At 35.6% G+C, this 15,617-nt stretch overlaps 1 pseudogene; it reads right to left on the bottom strand.

Annotated features, from left to right (window-relative positions):
* Positions 1-2,405: 2,405 nt before the first annotated feature.
* LOC124077880 (eukaryotic translation initiation factor 1-like) lies at positions 2,406-15,613 on the bottom strand (annotated as a pseudogene).
* Positions 15,614-15,617: the final 4 nt, after the last annotated feature.

Genomic DNA, 15,617 nt, shown 5'->3' with positions numbered 1-15,617 from the left:
TATATATATATATATATATATATATATATATATATATAAAGAATTTCTTAGTCATGAATAATTTACTTCCATGTGTAATTTCTAGATTTGATGATTAAGTCAATACTCTTACTTGTACTATATGAATGGACCTATATTACAGTTTTCACATCCATACCAATAACTGTAATTTTATATCTTTCTAATTTTACTAGTGTGATAATCACAAAATAATAATTTATTTTTGAGATTTGTATTTTTCTGATTTCTTTCATTAATGCACACAATACCCTTCTTGTACCTGGTACATATATTCAAAAAATTTAAGCTCTTGTTATTTGCAGTATTAGCATATTGTTGAAAACTATAAGGACCTAAGAAATGGTGCTACATGTACCTGATGGAAGAAGAATAAAACTAAAATGTTAATATCTTACAAAATGGCAGGTGTTCTGGTAAAGACAACTGAGTTCCTACCATCAAGTGTGTCCTCTGTGATCACCTTATTTTTTTACTCAGTGTTTCCAGACTTTATCCTGACAAATAAGTATTTACTGATTTTTGCTACAAAACTAGTTTGATTACCTGCCCTTGAGGTCTGCCTAAAGCATTGTTGACAGCCTCTCCACCAAGTCTGCAGTCCTATATCCTCAGTGCCTTAGAATTCAGTACCTTGAGCAAAATGGATCATTGTCTTAGACAGAACAGGGTCTCTGCAGCCTGTTTCCTGGGTTCAAATATCAACTCTCTCATTTAGTATCTGTTTGAAACTTGGTGATTACCTCTCTGACTTTAAGATTGCTCCTTTTAAGATAAGATTCATAATAGTCCCGACCTCAAACAATGGTTACAAGGATGAAATGTAAAGCACTTAGTACAGAACCTACCACTTATGCTAGTTGTTGTTTTTGATGTTAAACCAGGGACACTTTACATAAGCAATAATTGATTGAAGGTATCTTGCATTTACAGTATACTTCAGATTTCTTTTGATGGTGGCCTATAATCTTACTCTGGATCATGGAAGTTGGTACTAAAATCTGGATTATTCTTACTTGTTCTGTTTAGTACAATTATACTTTGTTTTACCTTCCAGAAAGCAAGTGGGAACTTCCCTTCTTTTTTTGCTTTGTTCATGAACATTTTGAATCTTAGCAGATTTATCACCTTTTTATATTGACCAAACTCAATAATTTACAGTTAGGCAAGGTTATGTGAAAAAAATATGTGAAGCTATTTAAAAAAGTTCCTTTAGAGAGCAAGAGGCGATTAGGAGTATGATCTGCAAGAGAATATTCAGTTTAAATAAAAGGAGAAAGCAAGAAAGTGAAGGAGGAATTATAGCTTGCCCAATTGCATATAGATTCAGTAAATGTGAAAAGCTAGTTTAAACACTTAATAATATTGATCTTCCCCAAGGGTTTCTTTGTAGCTGACTTAATTAGTGTTTATTAACCATTCTCCACCAAATACTTGCCTAATACCTTAAAAGTCTACTTCAGCAGCTATAATCTCTGGCAGTGCTGGAGAATGCCTCTGTATCATGCCTGCTACAGTGGAATAGCTTAATTTACATCTACTTACCTAATGTTCAAACAGTGAGATAAAAGTGAAACACACATCAATCAATTGGTTGTTTTGTTTTTAGAAAATTAAACAAATTAGCTAATGCTATTTTTTTATTCAGTTGAATACAAAAGTAGCAGGCTTGTAAGAATCAGCCTTTAGTACGTTTTTGAGGAGAGAACACAAAGCGTTTTTATCAGTTTGTGAGGGATTTTAAACACTTTAGTATGAACTAGAAAAAAAAATGAGTCTGGAAAATCACTCATGATAGAAGATGACTGATTGCCTTCAGATAAAATGATGGCAGACATTCACTGGTAACATTTTCATAAAGAGGTAACTTTAATTTTAAAATGCATTTGTATTTCTTAGATTTGCACATATTCATAGAGGACAAAAGGAGGCAAGGGAAGAAGGAAGAAAGGGAATAAAGATGACAGGTAGGAGAGAGAAAGAAGCAAAGAAAGAAGGAATTTCCCAGTAATCGGATGTATGACGTTCACTTACAGTATTCCAGCTTCTGTTGCATAATTGGAGTTTAAGATAGGGATGGTGGCATCTGGACTGTTCACCAAATAGATGCCAACTTTCAAAGGTTTTGCAAAGCAGGACAAAAATAAGTGAGAATTGTTAGTAAAGGAAAAAGTGAGCAAACTACTCTTTACTAGTGGCAAGAAGAGGAACAAACTACTATTTATTAATTTTTTGGCTCTTTTTGGTTTATTGCCTAAGGAATTACACTAGTTCAAGTTAAAAGCAGACCTCAAATGGTTATATTAAACAAGCTGTGAGGTTTTTGAAACTGTGACAAGGAACAAAAGGGCAATTCTATTCATTGCAAGGAAATCCTCACTTAAGCTTCAGTGAGACAGAAGCACTTGAAACCCATGAACCATCAGCTTGTGGTGCTTAGCCAGTCCAGTCTCTACCAGTAACTGGCATATGTTCTTACACTGGTCACCCTATAGCTGAATTACTTCTCCATATTTTGAATGCCCATTTGCAGTACTATTGCAGGCAAATTTCTTCTTAAATACCTTTACTAGTTTCTTTTTACTGTAACCATAAGCTATCCCCTGGACAGTAGTCAGGGTCTTCCTGCCATTTCTCTGTAGAATTCTCATGTAGGTATGATCCCAGTGCCATCAGGAAGCAGACTGTCACCAGTACTTGCATCAGCAAAGGAGTCGAAAGAGTACAGGTTCTGGATAGGGACATGGGGCCATTCCTTTTCCTAGGGGGAAACATCCTGCAGAAGGCTCTGTGGGAAAAGGGTGCAGAGCAGATGGGGATCTGGATAGACATCCTAGGGAAGTTAGAGGATTCCAGGGGAAGCTGCTGAGTCCTTGACAGGATGGCAGCTCAATGACTGGGGCCTATTTATTAATTTCTGTAGGTCAAGCATGGAAATGGCCATTTTTCACACGTTATTTCATCCATCTTAGTACATTCCTCTATCCTGATGCATAAGATAGATACTAAAATCCTTTTAAAAGTAAAAATAAACACTAGGCTAAGTAAGCTATCAAGTTCTTACATTTAAATGGTAAAAATATCAAGGTCATACATTTAAAGGGTAAAAAAACTGAAGGTAGATCCATCTCACTTCAAAACCTGTATTCCTCATACTATGTCTTACCTCTAAAAGAAGGGAATTCTTGCTCCAACTTTCTAAAGATTTTTTTTTTATTGGTCTTATTAATCTGTACCTTATCCAGTAGGAATATCGGTTTTCAAGAGGCAACTTCACCTTCCCCTGCCTGTTTTGATTCCAGAGCAGGAGCTAGAATGTGTAGTGACCAAATCAGTGATTAGGCTGATTGGATCTTCAAAATAATTGAAACAATTGCTTTGTGTATAAGGGTAATAATAGAAGCTAATTGAATTGATGACTTAATTACTTTCTTAGGAGTTTTCTTTTTAGGCTGCTGTGTATATATTTTTAGAGTTCTGCTAACTCAGATGGCAATGTACTAAGTCACCTAAGTTCACTTCACTATGTCTTCATTTGTTTATTCCCCTTTTACTTCATTCTGCAACCTGCATTGCAGGCCTCTGGTAATCAATGTTAGCTAAACCAGATGCAGTCTTTTGGTGGAAGCATATTACAGCTATTAAAAGACACAATCACATCTGTGATCTTAACCATACCTCAGTAAGTACCAGTAGAGTAATGCAAAAAATAACTTGAAGACTTTTACAACTTAAGGAAGTGTCAGATAATAGTCCATGAGATGTAACCCTTGGTTTTGGTCCTAAAGAACGATTTAAATAGAAGAATTTAGAGAGAATGGTAGCTGTTTCAGGAAAAACAGCATATTCCAAGGCAGCCAGGAGAAAAATTGTATACTTTATTTGGTGCTCACAGTTTCAGAGGTCTCAGCCACCTCCACTGCTCTGGGCCAAAAATGAGACAAAACATCATGGTGGAAGGGGATTGAGGAGGAAAGCAGCTCAGGATATGACCACCAGGAAGCAGAGCTACATAACATTTTTAATGAATGACTAGCACTTTGATAGGTCTGGATGTGGGCTATAGGAAAGGCAAGGTAAAGAATATAGAGAACTAAATGGATAATAAGCATCCCTAAAGAGTTTGTATAATTTATACAAATTAAAATAAAATAAACATTACAGTCATATATAAGTAGCTACTTCTCTCTATTAGTTAAAAGGCAATTGTCTTTCTTAAATGAGCTGAAATAAGCCCCATTTTTCAGTTTTAAGCAGTTCCGTGTGACCAAGAATATGATTTGGTGACAATTATTTCTGCTTAGACCATTGAAGTTATATGAAAGCATCCCAGAATGGATCAATAGAGTTTCAAATTGAGAAAGTAACTTGATTCAGCAATATTTAGAAGATTTCCCTCTGGGTTATCATTTTTTAATAAGTGTTCAGGAATCTAGGTCTTTGAGGCTTCAGAAAAAAAAATCTTTTAAAGTGGGTATTAGTATATTACCAGGAAAATTTAAAACTAAATGTGTTTAATATTTCATGATCAAATATTATTAAATAAAGATGCTTTATCAAAATTTGTTTAAAACTAAGGCAAGCATGAGAAATGCAACTGTTTGAGGAAATTAATATGCAGAGACTTAAAAATTAATGTAGCATATTGCTTGCTTATCTCTTTTCACAAAAACATTCCAATATCTGTGCTTTGCTCTTTATGAATTCCAATTGTGTGTGTGTGTGTGTGTGTGTATGCCAGATTTTTAATGCTTAATTTGCAAGTGCATACACAGATAGTGGATACCAGGAAATTGTGTATTAGATATAAAATGTCCTAAGAGAAACTTGAATACTACTACCCAATTTTGAAAATTCTCAACCTTATAAAACCTGTGACTGGCTAGCTCGGTTGCTTAGTCTATGAAACCTAGATGTCACTTTTATGAGGTTAAATTTTCAGTTACCTAAGCTCTGTCAATGAACTGAAAACAGCATATCAATCTATTTCACTACTTTTAGGGCTGAATTTTCCTGACCGGGTCATTAACCATAGGTTCAACTTTGGACCTTGAAAAATTAAAACTCTCTGAGCCAGATGTTTATCATCCATGGGAGAAAGGGGACTGGATATCAAGAAGGCCATCCATTTTGGCTTTATTAATCAGTTTGCTCTCTCCCTGGTTATTTGATTCTCAAGACTTTAGTGGTTAGAGAGTATCACTCCTTGTATAATAAACTAATAGTTCCCATCTTTCCCCCAAAATATATGTATTTCCCTAAAATGGATGAAAATAGGATTGTCCCTGGGAAAGTAAAAGGAGAAAAGAGCAGAGGAAGAGTCAGATTATGCTTCCTGGCATTCTTCAAAACACTCATGATTATTTCTTGAGGGAAACATTTTTTGTCTACGACTTTTCTCATGAAAGCTCTTACTAATACTAGCATGAACCAAATTGTGGAGGAATGTCAAGAAGAATATGAATATCAGTGCATGATGTGATACATTCTTTACCAAACAGAGCACTGCTCTTTCGCCCAGTGTATGTGGCAGAATAAAACTATGCAGCAGTAATATTATTTGGGGAAATATTAGTAATTTTTCCTATATTAATTAAGTAGACTTTAGTTTGCTTAAGTTTCTGTAAAACATATTTTTCCAGTGTTTTTTTTTACAGTGATTTAGATTACTTTTCCTAGTGCTTCTCTCTTTTAAATAGGTTTAATTCGATTTAGATTTTTAACTCCAGAGACATATAGTGTGGTCAATTTGACAGTGACCAAACTATGTTCAGTTTTTGTCTGTATCCAAGTGTAGGAGATTTTCAAAAGAATTATGTTTTGAGATCCTCATGGGGGTGTCTAAAACTCTAAAAAGATTATAAACTATCCCTTTATTTTATCAAAATGAACTTGAAATTAATCCTAATGCATTGCAATAATATCTGCTCTATGCTCCATGTTTTACTCAATCTATTAATTGTTCTTTCTTAAAATAAAATTTGTCTTTAATAGTTCCTTAGCTCAGAATGCTAAACCAAAATAACATAGACCAATGACTATTAAAGAAAAAATATTCAATGATGTTCATTAAAGCACAGCAAGATAGACTTTATTCCGGACCATGGCAATGGGTACAGAGACCACTACAGTGAGGATTTGCAGTAGAGGAACAATTAACTCTCAATACGGCTTGGGCAAGTGGGAATTCATAGTAAGGGGCAATGTGGGAGTCAGTAAGCAGAAATTTGCTGAGAGGGAACATCAGGGGAAAAGGGCATTTAGGCTTAGCAGACCGAACAGGATGGTTTTTGAAAAAAGGCTAGGAAGATTCAATTTCACTCTGGGAATAGTGAAGAATGAGGAGCCTGATCAGATATTGAGGATGATCAGATATTGATCATTCTAAACGAACTCAATAGCATTCTTTTGCTAAAGCTGGCTTTTGCAAACAAATAAAAAATTTCAAAAGACTGACTACTTCAGCCAATCAACAAGTATTTATCACTGCTTAAGAAGTTGACATTTGTTTTCCATAGTTCTCGGCTGGGAAGTCTAAGGTAGAGGAACTTGCAGACTTAGTCTTCCTGGTATACCAACAGCCGCCTTCTTGGGTGCCTACGTGGCCCTTGCTTAGTGTGACCCCACTGAGAGAGCACTCCAGTGTCTTTTCCTGTAAACACACTAATGCCATCAAGGGGCTGCACCCTGGTGACCTCATCTAAATCTAATCTATTTTTGAAGACCCTACCTTCAAATACTATCATATTGGGCTGAGGATTCAACATGAATTTGAGGAGTTACACAAACACTCCATAACAGGATAGAATCAACACTGCTAGTATTTTTTAAAAAGAGATTTATACGCAATTGGATAAAGCATGTTATGTTTCTAGATACTCATTTCTTATTAATCCAATAGCCTTTTCTTGCCTCTGTGAAGGAGAGCATTAATTGAATTTATACAGATTATTTGGCCTCTGTTCAAATATTTGTTTAAATTGCTTCTTTAATATTGATTTGAATTTTCTATTTGTGTCAGTTCACTATTAGAATAAGTAGGTAAGGCCAGGCAGAGTCTTTTACAAGTCTAGAACCCACAGATTAATATAACCTATGAGAAAACAAAATTGCTTCACAATTAGAGATAGGTAAGGGGGGGGCAGAATATAAAGACTATACAGGTTAGGAGGGACCTGTATTGAGGAGAGATGGGGCTTCCTAGTTAACTCTATGTGTTTCCATTAGACTAGAAACACATTGTGTTTGGAACAAGTGCTTTGGAAATTTTTTATTACCTTTTTCACACACACAAAAATAGGTAAGTAAGGTTACATTGGTATTAACTGTATAGAATTTTCATAATTAACATATGAAAATGTATTTTACACAACTTTAAAATTCTCTATAAATGTGTCAACTGTTTTCCTGAAAACAGAAAATAGATCATGATTTATAAATGTATTACAGAGTAAAATTCTTGGTTTAGAGTCTTAATTTTTTTTTAAATTAAGTTGGATAGATGTGGATTTGTTTTCTGAAGTAAAGCAGTTTTATCTTGGCAATTAGGAAATATGTAACTTTATCAGTGGAATGCATCAATTAAGAACTCTACATATTTAAAAAATTGCATAAGTCTTATGGAACAGAAAATAAATATAAATATAACAGATTTTGGTAAAGATTAAATGTGCTATAGTGTTAAATACAACATCTTATTTAGCCTGTGAGAAAAATACAATGTGCACATTCCTATCTCTCTGGAGTCTTACCCTGGAATGAAAGCATAAATGTTATAATTGGACACCGAGCTGATGTTCTTCTCTAATAGATCTGGTCTCCAGAAGGCTCACAATCTCTAACACGCATTTCTTTTTTCATGCATTGTGATTTTTTGGTTGCTATTTTGGGAGTGGATCTTGTATAATGTTGGGTCACTTTAATGGCTGTTTTTAATATGGTAAGACAGAGTGGAACACTGAATTCTGCCCATTGAGCTTATTTTATTATCACAAAAGGGAACAGATTTTGTTTGTCTCCCCCAAAACCCTTTAGTAAATTATTTTTGTAGTTTGACTTTTTGTTTTAATAATACAAAACACTAGTCTGAGTAGGTTTGGGTTGCTCTAAAATATTACTGTAGACTGGGTAGCTTATAGACAATAGAAATTTATTTCCTATAGTTTTGGGGCCTAGAAGTCTGTGATCAAGAGGCCAGAGTGATCACATCCTTATAAGGTATCTCCTGGTTCAGAGACTAGTCTTCTTACTATGCCCTCACACGCAGGAGAGAAGGGTCTTTCCTGACACTCTTTTATAAAGCACCTATTCTGTTCATGAAGACTCTGCACTCATGACCTATCATTTTCCAAACACCACATCTCTCAACACCATCATTCTGTCTGGGAATCAGGATTTCAACTCCAAAACTCTGGAGGACACAAAATTGAGAACTTGGCAGCACTTTCAACCATTTCTGGATTTATATGCTTTATGGTCTAGATACCTTCTCATTCGATGTCTCCTCTCAAAATGTGCCATTGAGAAATAAATTTTGTATTCCAAATAAGATCAGAGCAAAATCTAGAGGCCTACATTTATCTTTAATCAAAGTGTCATTTGGTACACTTACTTAGATCTGTAGCCAACTAAAATTACTACATGTTACATATAAACTAGTGCTAAACTACTTCTAAAAGGAAGGATATTTACAAAACTAGTGTTTTACCTGCACCTGAAATTAACTTTATTTTCATTAAAACTATGTTTCCATATTTTATCCTTCTTTAGATGTTATAGAATGTTAGACTTAATTCATATGCATTAACTATAATCAAAAGTAACTACCACAGTTTCAGCACCATTATGAAAACATAGATAACCAGGGCGGAAGTAGACTTCAAACAGATCAGCAAGCTTCCCCTTATTCTGCAGTGTAGTCAATCAATCAGGCACTGGTAGGGAAGCGGGGAGAGCTCATTTTCTGAGTAGAAACATGTTACAGAGGGGCTCTGAGTTTTATAGTTTACAAAGAGAGTGAATTAATCATTGGAGACTGAGGCAGAATCTGTAGGTCTGGGCAGTCAGGGAAAAAGTTGCAAAAAGCCTGGAACTCATTGTCATTAGAAAAAGCACAGAACTTGATATTCACTGGTTATCTTCTTCTTCTAGGACCCATTGTTACTCAGAGCTTCACTATTTGTTTCTCTCCTTCCAGGACTTACTGGCAATAGGAATGGGTAAAAGTCCAGGGGCCAGTATTTCAGTATTTGCCTCCTCCCTTCAGGAAATGTTGTGGTTGGTTAGGGATGGATTTTGGTCGTGATACTGGGGATGAACCCAGGAAGGGATGAAAAGTTTCCTCCTTTTCCTTCAAGGCCCAATGTTACTGGGAAAGGATTTACTGGGAGAGAATTAATGATTGCCTTCTTCCTCCATTTTCCTCTGGGTCAGACAGTTTTGGTGGGAGGTTGTCATTTCACTGTCCTGGGACTTGTCATTTTCCATATATTAAATTAACTATTCCTCCCAATATTATCTCTTAAAACAGTTTGTGTGTGTGTGTATGTGTGTAAGTGAGTGTGTTTGTGTGTGTATGTGTGTGAGTGTGTTTGTGAGTGTGTGTGTGTATGTGTGTATCATCCCATAGCATTTTTCCTGTCTTTGATCAGTGTCTCTAGAAACATGTCTTCACATGGAGATCAACCTATTAATTGTCACTTTGGGGATTTAGGTATTAAATCAGCTAGCTCTTTTATCTTGTCCTAATAGATATGCCTTAAAATTGACAAATGTTTTATTAAACTCAAGATGATGTGGTTTTCTAATATAATAGATCATAATAGAAAAAAATGAAGATTTTTAGATGACCTTCTTAAGAAGTTCATACTAGCACTAAATAGACACTCTCTTCTTTTAAAACATAAAATTTCTCTAAAAACTATCATCTGTATCACTCATAACACTGTCTTAAGAATCTGATCCAAACATACAACGAGAATGTCTATACCCAAGAGCAAGTTGAGTAAAACCCAGAGGGGCAATTTAGAAATCATATAATTGGGCTATTTCCTACTTTGCAGGAGGTTTTGGTGAAACTGCCATCAGGTACTGTATAAGTCAGCATTCCAGCCAGAAATGATGGATTCAGATCTTCCCCATTGGAATTGTTTCCTTAGTTTATTCAACTAATTATTTATGTTGCTTTATTGAATCTGTTAAAATAACAGATGAAAAAAAAAAAAAAAACCTTATACTTATAGACCATTCCACAACTTAAGTGACAAAGTCAGGGATCAATTAAAGGTGAATCTGAATCCAAAATCATACTGTTTTACTTATAAGCTGTCTGAATTTCTGCCTTTTCATTTATGAAACAAGGACGATGCAATAAATGCTATCTAAAATTCCTTCAATCTCTAACATTCAATTCAATTTCATTCTAAATATTAATGGTGATATGAACCTTATGTATTGTAGAGAGAACTACTTGTAAATTTGCCCTATTTTGAAGCAATTCTGTTCTTCCTTTGTAAATGACCAAATGTCAAGAATAAGTAGTTCTATCTCTGTCTTTTTCTTTCTTTCTTTATTTTATGTATATATCAGACATTCTAAACACAAAGTGGAGACTGCAAAAAAACTCCACTCTGGGATACACCTTCAAAACAATTTAGCCACTTTGAAATGTAAATTTGATAAGCAAAAGCACGACTGAAACAGCTACTGTACTTCTTGCAGAGCCTTAAGCAGGTGCAAATGAGTTCACTTTGTGATAAGAACCTGCATCTGTTGGAGAGCAGCATTTGGAAGTAGCCTGTTAGCGAATTCTAAGATATCTAAAATGAGAAGAACATATTAAATTGCAAAGAGAGATTTGAAGTGATATCTATGTATTGATGCACATCTGTAATCATGGGTTAAAGTTTGTATAGCCTAAGGCATCCCTGCTATTTTCGATTACTGATATCACCTCTTCAGTTTTACCATGCCAATCAACACCTGCACTGTCAGAATTCTCTTGTATGGAGATCTTATATATCTGTCTGGTCACATCCTTCTCTTGTACAGGAAAACTCCCTATATGATCTAATACTAGATTCTAGGAATTTCTATAGATAAATAACCATTGACTGATTATATATTGATCTTTTTCTTGATAGTAGGTTTTGAATTGTTTAAAATTTAGTAAATTTTAAACCATTGGTTTTAAACAAAATATTACAATTTAATTTAATTTATTCTCTATAATGAAAAAGCCTTCAATTATATGATAACCATTTAACATCATTCTTTGATGACTTTTATTTAATTTTCCTTTAGAGAGGGAAGTTTCATTTATAATTCTGCAGATTTTATTAGAGTAAGAATCAATATGTAATATTTTAAGCCAAGGTCTGAGTTAGAATTCCTACAAAGAACATTGCTTTTTTTATAGTGATCCAGCAATAAAACAAAACAAAATAAACAAAAATAGAAATAAACCCTTCAGTTTCCTTAACGGAGCATATTAAGTGAGTAAAAAATTCTCATATGCTATATTTTATTAATTTTCCAATATAAAGGACACTAGGAATATTCAGAGATGAAAGGTTTAAAGAAAGTACAGAAATAATTTTTACTGATTGTTTCTTAAATAAAATAGTAAGAAAATTGCTATGTTCATACTACTGCAGAAATTATAGCTGTTGGCCATAAATATTTATCAAGACTATCAATTAGTTTAATATTAAAAAATACTTGGCAATAGGCACAGAAGAAGTACTAATTATCCACAAAAAATATTGACCTTAACAATTTACAGTGCTGAAAATGTAGAAACCACCTGAATACTGGCCTAGTGTAGGTACTATTATTTCCCCATTTTCATAGAAAAGAAACTGAGATTTATTTGAATAATTTTGGCAAAGTCCATAAAAAATATAAATTGTCACGTTGTCTATTGAAGATAAGCTGAATTGACTCAAATCCTTGCTCTAACTGCTACAAGTATATTGATGGTCTGTGTAGATGCCGCAGTCCGGCTGCAGCAAAATTATCGGGGGTGACGAGGTACTTGTGTAGATTGATACAGCAGGAGTGGGAGCCATTTATTGTAGGACAGGAGGGGTATATATACATTCCACACAGCTTATCTTAATTAACATAAACTAGATACAGCAGTCAACCAATAAGGAATCTCCACACTTAATGGCTCGCTGGGGTTACTTCACAAACCACTCCCTCTGGCAAAATGCCAGGCGCCATCTTGACTTGTTTACAGACATTAACATGTAGGTTTTGGCAGATGGTAAACAATATGTATTGCATGAGAATATTAATATACCTTGGTGAATCTAGGAATGACTTCGAGGTTTATAATACAATACTATAACTTTATCAGGAAACATAAGTATAAAGTCATAAATGATGCTCTTTTTTCCAGTCTGCAATCTAATTTTCATATGTTATATATTAGAAATACTTTCATTTATGTCTTGAACTTATTAACAGAAACACCAGGTGATGAACTATGAATTTCTAGGTGCCTGATTATGTGCAAATATTTACCTATTTGAACATAATCTAAAGGTATAACAAGTTATACACATATTGAAATGACTTGTACTTTGGTAGACTTATCCCCACAAGAAAACATGGAGCGTATGAGAACTATGTTCTGATTAAACTTAACACTTTTTCACACTTTTTAAACAAATATGGAAGAATTACCAATACAGAGAGGGTGAACTTGTTAAAAAATATATTAAACCAGCATAATTATAAAAAAATTTAAAATAACTTCTTCTATACCTTTCTCTACCCTCTACTCACCAATTTTTTCAAAAAGTAAACGCAAAAAGATTAGGAAATGTTGCATACATAGTTTATATTTTGGTGATTAAATATTTTGGCTTTTTAAATTTCAAGGTTTATATCTATCTTATAGCATAGCCTTAGCTTATTCCTTTCTTATCTTACCCTTGCTTACCATTTACATTTAGATAATAGCTTACATATTTGAGAATTAAAATTCAGCCTTTCCTTTTATAAGTCTTATACTACTTCATTTCTTGATGAATTTTTGCTGGTTATTTTTGTTTTGCATTTCCCAAGTCTAAGTCAAAATAATATGAAGGTTTTTAAATAATATGACAATTCTAGGAAATAGCTACTTGTATTCTTTTATGATTCTATTGAGAAAAAAAAGCAAACCTATGAATAGGGTAAGAACATCTGTTCTAGGAACCAGCTTGCCTGATTTGGGAAGTTAATACTCATGCTTTGAGATGAATTGCATTTCTGGTACTGATTTTTTCAATCACAGTGAAAGGACTCAAGCTTATATCATCTATTTAGACATTGGAGCAGATTCTGATGTTTCATGGGAAGATGCAGGAACTGAAGTCACAGCTCTACCTCTATGGCACTTACCTCCAGCCTTGTCATCAATGTGTGATCTTATAGAGTATGGAAGCAACCAATGCTGAAGACCTTCATAGACTCAGTGTCCACACTAGTTGTGTAATTTCTCTCTGTGTTTTGCAGGGATGATGCCTGGGAGAAGACTGTCAGATCACCCTTAGCCACACTGACTTGGGTATGGCAAGATAGTCTGGGTGTTACTCACCCCCTAAATCATTGGCTGGGGGATTTTCACCCCTTTTCTTTGTTGTGAAACATCCACCAAGGTTATCTCAGGATTAATTCATGGCTAAATGTAGGTGCAATTCTTCTTAACTGAGCTGTGGTTGTAGTTCAGGGCAGAACACCCACCCCATATGTGTAAATTCCCAGATTTAACCCCCAGGACCATGAAGAAAAACATACAGAAATATAATAAAAACATTAGCAGCAACTAGCACTACTGCAAAGAAGATGGACAAAAGCAATATAGAACAAAAAAAAAAAGCTCAAAACCATAATGAAAATAAAATTTAGAAACAAGGGAAAAGATAAGAAATAATCAAAATTGAAAAGAGGAGGAAAGAGGAATAAAACATGAAAGTAGGTGCAAAGTTAAGCAAAGGAAAAAAGGAGAGAGAATAAAGAGAAAAGAAGAGTGTAATAAATAAAAATCAGCAACAACAAACTACTAATAGAAAACAAAAATTTCCTCCCTGCAGAGGTACTTGAATGAAGGGGTGAGAGTGAAGCATACAACCTACGTTGATCAAAGATTTTCTCCAAATCTTGGTCTGCACCCCATGCACAGAGCCATGTCTGGATGTTACTCAACCACTATTCTTACCTATTCTTTCCTTGGTGGTGGTGCTCACCTGATGATTAAGGAGCGAGTGATTTGTAGCTGAAGCTAGTTGGAACCTTACAGTTGCTTTGCTTTGCTTGATGGATCAATTGGGGTTCCTCAAGTAAATATTTCCTCCAGAACTTTCCAGGATGAGCACTAAGGGCAGAGCTAACACAGGCTCTGCAGCTTGTCAGCCAGCTAGCAAGTAATGCAGAACTCCCCAACGATTCTCTCTGGAGCTTTTGGGGCTATGTACTCTGAGGACAGGGAAAATGCCAGCCCTGTAGCATATATCAGAGCTAGCACGCTAGCTATGTAGCATATGAAAACTTTCTCTCCTGAGCCTTTTTCTATGCACTTCAAAGGTGGAACTAAGGAGGCTTGCAGATTGTCAGAGAGCAGAATACAGAACTCTCTAAAGATCCCCCTGGAGCATTTTAGACTGTGCACTCAGAACACTGGGGCTCTTGCCATCATTGTGGCTTATTCCCAGATGCCCCCAGGTGTGGAAAGAGGCTATGGAATGACAAATGAACACTTGGGGAGGAAGGAAGAAGGACCCACGGAATCCTCCATCAATGATTCTATTGTTCCCAGACTTGGCTCCCAGTGAAATTACACATGACTTTTCACTCCTCTGGGCTGGATTCCTGAAGCCACTTCCACTCCCTGCTATATTGCAGTCTGGATTTCCAACACAGAATTCTCCCAGAGTCTATATCAGAGTCTCTCCCCAAGGCAGACCAACATTCAAGGGGGTTACCCACTGAGCCAATTCAGTGGTTCCAGGGACAGGAAAAAGCAAGGGCCTTTGACTCCTCAAATTATAAGCTCTGACAACAGTGTAAGGTCAGGCAGTGATAACCAAAAGGAGGCAGATCAAAAAGGCTGCTGAAGGAGGATTTATTGAGATTTCGCTCTGGGCCAGACCCTCCAGACTATCAGGGCTGTTCAGGAAGAAGCGCACGGGGCTCAGCCAGACTAGAACTTTTATTGGACTTAGGGCAGGAAGGGAGGGCTTGAGACAGGAAAAGAGAGGTTTTTAGAATCCCTTGCCCTACTGGGGTTGGTCAGGGGAGCTTGCTGAGATTCAGGATTGGTTAGGAGACCCCGCTGATTGACAGGTGGTTCTGTCCAGGCCTGATTGGTAGTTCTTTTGTGCACATGGGTTGCTTGGTGCTTTGTTCCTCAGCCCACCTCAAAGTGACCTAACAAACAGGACCCTTCTCATAAGGTCTCCTGGTTACAGCACCAGCAGAATACACTGGAAAGTGCAGAGAACTTCCCCAGAGTCAGCTCCCTAAGATCTCTTATCTGTTCACACTTTGTCTGCAGGGTGTCAAATCCTGTAAAGGTGGAGCTCACTGGGATGGGGCTTTCCCTCATACTG

The sequence above is a fragment of the Marmota monax genome, unplaced genomic scaffold (assembly GCF_021218885.2).
Source record: "Marmota monax isolate L192 unplaced genomic scaffold, Marmota_monax_Labrador192_F-V1.1 WCK01_AAM20220418_F8-fsc00027, whole genome shotgun sequence".
Lineage (NCBI taxonomy): Eukaryota > Metazoa > Chordata > Mammalia > Rodentia > Sciuridae > Marmota > Marmota monax.
Note: the sequence above shows the minus strand (reverse complement) of the source record. Positions and strands in the feature narration are given on the sequence as shown.